At 34.8% G+C, this 6617-nt stretch overlaps 1 long non-coding RNA gene across 1 annotated transcript; it reads right to left on the bottom strand.

Moving 5' to 3' along the window:
- Window positions 1-398: 398 nt before the first annotated feature.
- Window positions 399-6367, bottom strand: LOC144454513 (uncharacterized). Its single transcript, XR_013482954.1, has 2 exons — window positions 6003-6367; window positions 399-2204 (listed from the first exon to the last, which is right to left on the bottom strand). It is a non-coding gene; the product is annotated as an uncharacterized LOC144454513 (long non-coding RNA).
- Between the last annotated feature and the right edge of the window lie 250 nt (window positions 6368-6617).

The raw sequence follows: 6617 nt of genomic DNA, 5'->3' as shown, positions 1-6617 counted from the left end.
GGTTAGGCTATTTTTTAAGGTGTTATTTTCTTCAGTATTTTAGGGGTCTCCTTTAGAATCACTCTCAGTTTTTCCTCTACTTCTCTTACTTGCTTCTCAAAATCCTTTTTGAGCTCTTCCATGCCCTGGGACCAATTCATATTTTTCTTAGAGGCTTTGAATGTAGGAGCTTTGGCTTCTTTGTCTTCTTCTGGTTGTGTGTTTTGATCTTCTTTGTCACCAAAGTAAGATAATATAGTATGACTCTTTTTGCAGTGCTTGCTCGTGATCCTGGCCAATTACTTGAGTTTTAAACTCTTTGTTAGGGTAGGTGCCAGCAGCCTGCCTGATGTGTGACAGAGAGGTGAAGAAAAAAGGGGAAGGGGAACTGGAGAAAGAAAACTCGGGCTAGGCGAGTCTGAGACTGATGCTCATAAGACTGGTTTATTTTCAGAGGTTACAAGATTATATAGAAAACAGCTTTGTACCATGATAAATTATCTACAAGTGTTAATTGATAACATAAACAATCTAAGCAGCTAAAGATCCTCATTAACTCATGAGAAAGTAGTTTTAATGCCAAATTTCATATCTATTGTTTTCCTGCCCAGTTCTTAGTATTGTCTACCTGAGTCAGCCACCTAGTCTCAAGGCTGGGCATGAGTAAGAACTTAGAATCAACAAACCACAACAAACAGAACTAGGGCAAGAGTCATGGGAGCATTTATCCCAAGGCAAGCCTCTATACATACTGACCCCTAAAGTCTATAAGGACTTAGAGATTTTCCATAAGGACTCAGCCTCCCACATTTCCCCCCTTTTTATTTGTTAATTTAAGTTTGTGCAATTGACTCATTATTGGTTTGATGGTAGCATTCATGAATCTTAAAAATAATGGGAAACAAAAACAAAAACAAATTAGGCCAATGCCATAGGGGAACATATGCAAAAGCAAGGATATACTTGAAAAGGATGAAAGTTGGTGTAATGTAGACAGGATAATATTTGCTTTTTTATTGGTGTCAATCCCAAGACAGGGACTATTTTCAATGTTGGAAGTAATATCATGAAGAGCATTAATATTGAAGGTAATATTAGAATTTGCCCGGCTCCCAATAGGTGAGCACCTATCTTAACCCACGAGATATTAGGATCTGAAGCATTATAGGGTAGTGGAGTAACACAAATATATGAATATCTGTAATCACATCGCAAAAGCAACCTTATTTTCAAGGTTTCTAACTCATCTCCTAAATATAATACTGATTGCTCTAATAAATTGACTTTATACAATATATCTCTATCAATAGCTTCTTATGCTTTAAGTGCTAAGCCTATATTTTTCTGCTAAGTCATTTACTTTGTACTTTGTACTTTTTTGCTAAGTCATTTACAAAGTGTGCAGTTTGAATTTCAGATTGTAGCACAATAAATGGAACAGTAGTAGATACAATAAGAGAAGCAACAACGATTAAATCAGTAATAAGGAGACCAATAAATTGTTTTGATTGACTTAGGGAGGAAGCAATAATCTAAAGAACATGTTCACCAGAGTTCTGGAACTATTCATGTGAGATGTTAGTAGGGAAAATAGCAAATGATGATTGTTCTACCAAAAGTACAATATAGTCATTATTATCAGTACATTGTTTGAGAGTACAATTGGCACAAGTAACATTCTATTCAAAAGTAGTATTAGATTGAATAAAATTTACATATCCATTAGATAAACTGGTATTAAAAAATGATGTAACAAGAAAAAGACAGGGTTCAGTATTGTTGCTAACTTTTTGTAAAACATATAGGTGTCCTAAATGCTAGAGATCTGAGGGTAATTGTAGCATTTGCTCTCTCCTGGAGGAAGGCGTACTCTTGGCTTTCAAATATACAGGTATTATTAGTATCTATATAGTCCCAATTTGTCCGTATGTGTGATGGGTTGCAACCAGGGTGGAAAAGGAAAATAAGTCCAGTGCTGAGCACTCTGTACATTACATACTCGAGCAGAAAGTAAAGCTACTATTGCTAAAAATACAAGTTCAAGAGTCTTCCATCTCTTGATGAGAGGGAGGTTTCACTTGACCCCATGTGGGAAGGTGACTTATCGCTGTAGATCAGCTCCTTCTGTGCTTTCCCCGAATCCTCATACTTTGCGTTTGAGCTGTGAATTGTGGTACCTGCTCTGACATTTTTCTCCAGTATCCAGACAGGTTTATCAAAGTTTTCTGAAAAAATACAAGCATACCCTCATCCCCTCATTAGTAATGGATCCAGGCCTCTGGATGTTTATTATTCTCAAGATGTTTTTGGCTGGAGTGTACCCATCTTTATTTTAAAAAATTAACAGCCAATTGTCAAAAATTAATAACCAATTGTCAATGAGGGGTGGTAGTCCAGATACCCCCTTTTTTGTTTAAGAAGAATAGTTATAATATCTTTGTTTTTAATTATATAGAATGCCTGTGATCAGAGAAATGTTATAAAAAGCATGACAGAAAGAAATGTTTTGGTGAAGCATTGTCTGTTTTTAATTTGTTTAGGTACACCCATAACCATGAAGGCTTGTAAAATATGATTGATTACATGTTTAATCGTTCCACTTGTTTGTAAAGTGGCAAAAATAAAAGAAGAAAAAATATCAACTATAACATGAATATAAGAAAGCTTTTCTAAAGAAGGCACATGAGTTATATTCATTTGCTAAATATGTTTGGGAGAAAAGCCTCTGGGATTAATGGCAAAAGAAAGAGGGCTAATAAAAGTGATACATTTGAAACAGCCTTTTTTTAAAAAAAATATTTTTTATACTATGTTTCTAATACTGCAGGAGTTGATGTATTCAAAAATAGTCACAAAATATTATCCTTCCTACAATTAAGGTTGCTGCATTGGTACAGTATAGTTAATAAAAGGCTCAATAAAAGCTTAATAAAAAGTTAAGTGTTAGCATTTTGGTGAAACTGGGAATGAGAATTAGTAACTTGTATGGTAGGGGTTAAAAGTGTTGGATAGAATTGTAGTTGAGAATCAATATGGTATTACTTTCAGTAAGAGGTCTGGACAAATTAAAATGTGCTCTTATGTTGGTAATATAGATGGGGTGATAACATGGATGAAGTAAGGTTTGAAGTCATTGAAAAGGAGTATATAAGTGTGCATTAGTATATATTTTAACTTTGTAGTCTCTATATTTTGAGAGACATAGACAGAGTATTTGCTATCAGAAACAACACTAATAGGCTCAGTAAAATCCTGAAGTAATAATATAAGAGCTGCTAATTCAGCCTTTTGTGCAGAACAGTAAGGTGTTTGAGTTGGCAAGATATAATATCCTTCCATATCTGTACTTGACCCATCAGTGAACGCAGTCAATGCTGAAGGAAAGGGGTTAGATCTAAAAATCTTTGGAAATACCCATGAACAATTAATAAAAAAGGTTAATATCTTGAGAGATGGTAAGTGATCATCAATACGATCAGAAAAAATAGTAATAGCAATTTGCCAATCCTCTGAAGAGGAAACAAGAGTGTCTATTTGTTTTTCATTATAAGGTTGATGAATAACTGAAAGTAATTTCCTGTAAGTTGAAGATATCTTTTATGAAGTTTTATTATTAGATAAGCTACCATTGTAGGATAAGGAGTTATAAAATTGGGGGATTGATGAGGGAGGTGAATCCATTCTAAGACTCCAGAAGATTGAAATAAAACTCCTGTAAAGGACACTGGAGTACTAAGAATAGCATACCTCTTTTTAAAGAAATACAGGTAAGTTGAGTTTCAGAAATTTTCTGTTCGACTAATTGAAGTTCCTTTTTTGCTTCAGGAGTTAATGTCCTAGGGGAATTTAGATCAGGATCTCCTCTAAGTGTAAAAAAGAGATTAGCCAATTGTTCTGTAGTAATTTGGAGTGCTAGTCAAAGCCAATTAATATCCCCTAAGAGTTTTTGAAAATCATTAAGTGTTTTTAAAGAATTAAGGCGCAAGTGTACTTTTTGTCGCTTCACTGTTGTTTCAGTGACAATATGACCTAGGTAGGAAAATGGAGATATTTCTTGAACTTTTACTGGGGCTATAATAAGCCCATATTCCTGTAAAACTAATTAAAGTTGAGGTAATAAATGTGTGAGTTCATTTTTAGTGGAACAGCTACAAAATATGCCGTCCAGGTAGTGTATTATTTTTGTGTTGGGAAATTTTTTCCTATTGGTTGTATAGCTTTATGAACAAAATTTTGGCACGTGGTGGGAAACATCCCTTCTTAAAGGAACACAATAGGGAAATTTCAAATACTGATTTAATGGAGACAACTATACCCAAATTCAAACTCAAAATAAAATTAGTTATAGTCCTAAGAGTCTCTTACCTCAAACAGCAAATTTCACTAATCACACCTTAAAGCCAGATACAATTAATTTTATTCTCATGGAGTTGTAATAAGTAATAAAGATTTAGTAGGACTCACATATATAAGAGATTTCACTTAACATCCTTTTTTCTCAAATTTAAACTTGTCCTGGCATGAAAGCCAATTATTAGAAATCATTTCTATCTATTGTACATAAAGTTGCAACTTCTCAGTAAGCCAAATTAATTGTTTAGGAACTCTATAATGCAGACAAGTTCTTTTCTCAGGGCAGAATGACCTTGCCCAAACAGATGGTTGCTAGGAGTCTTTGGCAAGCTTACAAAATAAAGGGAATTGTCTTGTGTCCCTCCTTTTCACTCATAAGTAATTAAAAATTCTAGGTTTTAACATTAAAACAGCAACTCCAAATAACTTAATTAACAATCTGGTAATTTTCATAAGTGATAGTCAAATTGTTTTAACTATAAGTTAAAACTATAAGTTTTTTAATTACAGGTAAAGAGGGAAATACCTGATTTTCTAATTGACAGTCATAAAACATTATAAGACAAGATTAGCAGGGCTTGATAAAATAATTTAACTGGTTTTACAAAATTATCCCACTATCCTTCAGTTTCTTTTATTTCACATTTTAATAACATCCAAATTATGAAAAACTGCTTGACATAAGAATACAAAAGTTTACTAACTGGAAAAAATACTAGATTTTTAAAACTTGAAACAAACACATTACCAATTAGAATGAACTAAAGTATCTTTTTGTTGTGTTCCAATACATAAAAACTTTCTTTTTAATCTGAGGAGAAAAAATTCACACTCCTTTCCTCTATCTCTTTCTTTCTCCCGCACCCCAGCACCAGCCAAGTTGGGTGCCACAACCTGGCCAAAGCTGAGGGGAAGAAAAAATTTTCCAACAACTTATCTTTCTTATCTCTCACTTCACACTCAAAAACTTTGCCAGAGCTTAGAATGTAAAGTGAGAGAAAAAAAATTTTCCAGCAGTTCTTTAAAAGTTCCCAAATCTTTTACTCCCAAACTCTCTTTTCACACTGTTCATGCAAACAGATTATGCTTTTCTTTCTACCCTTACTTCTCTCATTCATGCATGCTTAAACTTTCTTGTCTTTTACCAGTCTTATAATAAAGTATTTTTCTCTCCTTCTCCCTCCCATCCACCCGCTCCTGTGAGGTGGCTGGCATTAGGGAGGGAGAAAGGGAGAAAGAAAACGGCATTCCCTGAAATGCTATTCTTGCTACTTAATTGCAAAGGTTATCAGATTACACATGTGGACACATCAATCATACCACACAGACAAACACAGAACAAATACAGAAAAAAATATGACAGGGAAAATCCAAAAGCTCAGAGGGGTTTGCTAGAAATTCCTTGTACAAATCAAATAATATTCATTTTTATTTTTATTTTTTCTTTTCATGGTTTTCAGATGTTATGAAAAAACAGGCAAAATCTTCCTTAAGATCTTGGAGAATGAATTTTCTCCAGGGAGAACATACTTTAACCAAATGAGAGGAAAGAAAGCTTGAAGGTGTTGCTCTCTATTTTAAAATTGAATCTGACTCATTTTAAAGGAAGCAGAGAAATCCCCGAATAAGCCTAGTGTTGTATTTCTTTCAACATGACTAAATCCCCTTACCTCTTCCCGTAGTTGTAGTGGAGCTCCAATTTGGTAAGGTGCCGCTGTGTCTCTCTTAACTTCTTCTACTCCCTCAGGGTCTAAAACTTTCCCATCCAAGGATTGCGAGCCAACTGCCAGCAGCCGGCTTGATGTGTGACAGAGTGGTGAAGAAAAAAGGGGAAGGGCAACTGGAGAAAGAAAAGTCGGGCTAGGCGAGTCTGAGACTGGTTTATTTTCAGAGGTTACAAGATTATATAGAAAACAGCTTTGTACCATGATAAATTATCTACAAGTGCTAATTGATAACATAAACAATCTAAGCAGCTAAAGATCCTCATTATCTCGTGAGAAAGTAGTTTCAATGCCAAATTTCATATCTCTTGTTTTCCTGCCCAGTTCTTAGTATTGTCTACCCGAGTCAGGCACCTAGTCTCAAGGCTGGGCATGAGTAAGAACTTAGAATCAACAAACCATAACAAACAGAACTAGGGCAAGAGTCATGGGAGTGTTTATCCCAAGGCAAGCCTCTATACATACTGACCCCTAAAGTCTATAAGGACTTAGAGATTTTCCATAAGGACTCAGCCTCCCACAGGTAGGAGTCTGTTTCCAGTGTGGAGAATGTATTGTCCC

This window comes from Phascolarctos cinereus, unplaced genomic scaffold (assembly GCF_003287225.1).
Source record: "Phascolarctos cinereus isolate Bilbo 61053 unplaced genomic scaffold, phaCin_HiC Scaffold_726;HRSCAF=1367, whole genome shotgun sequence".
Taxonomy (NCBI): domain Eukaryota; kingdom Metazoa; phylum Chordata; class Mammalia; order Diprotodontia; family Phascolarctidae; genus Phascolarctos; species Phascolarctos cinereus.
Note: the sequence above shows the minus strand (reverse complement) of the source record. Positions and strands in the feature narration are given on the sequence as shown.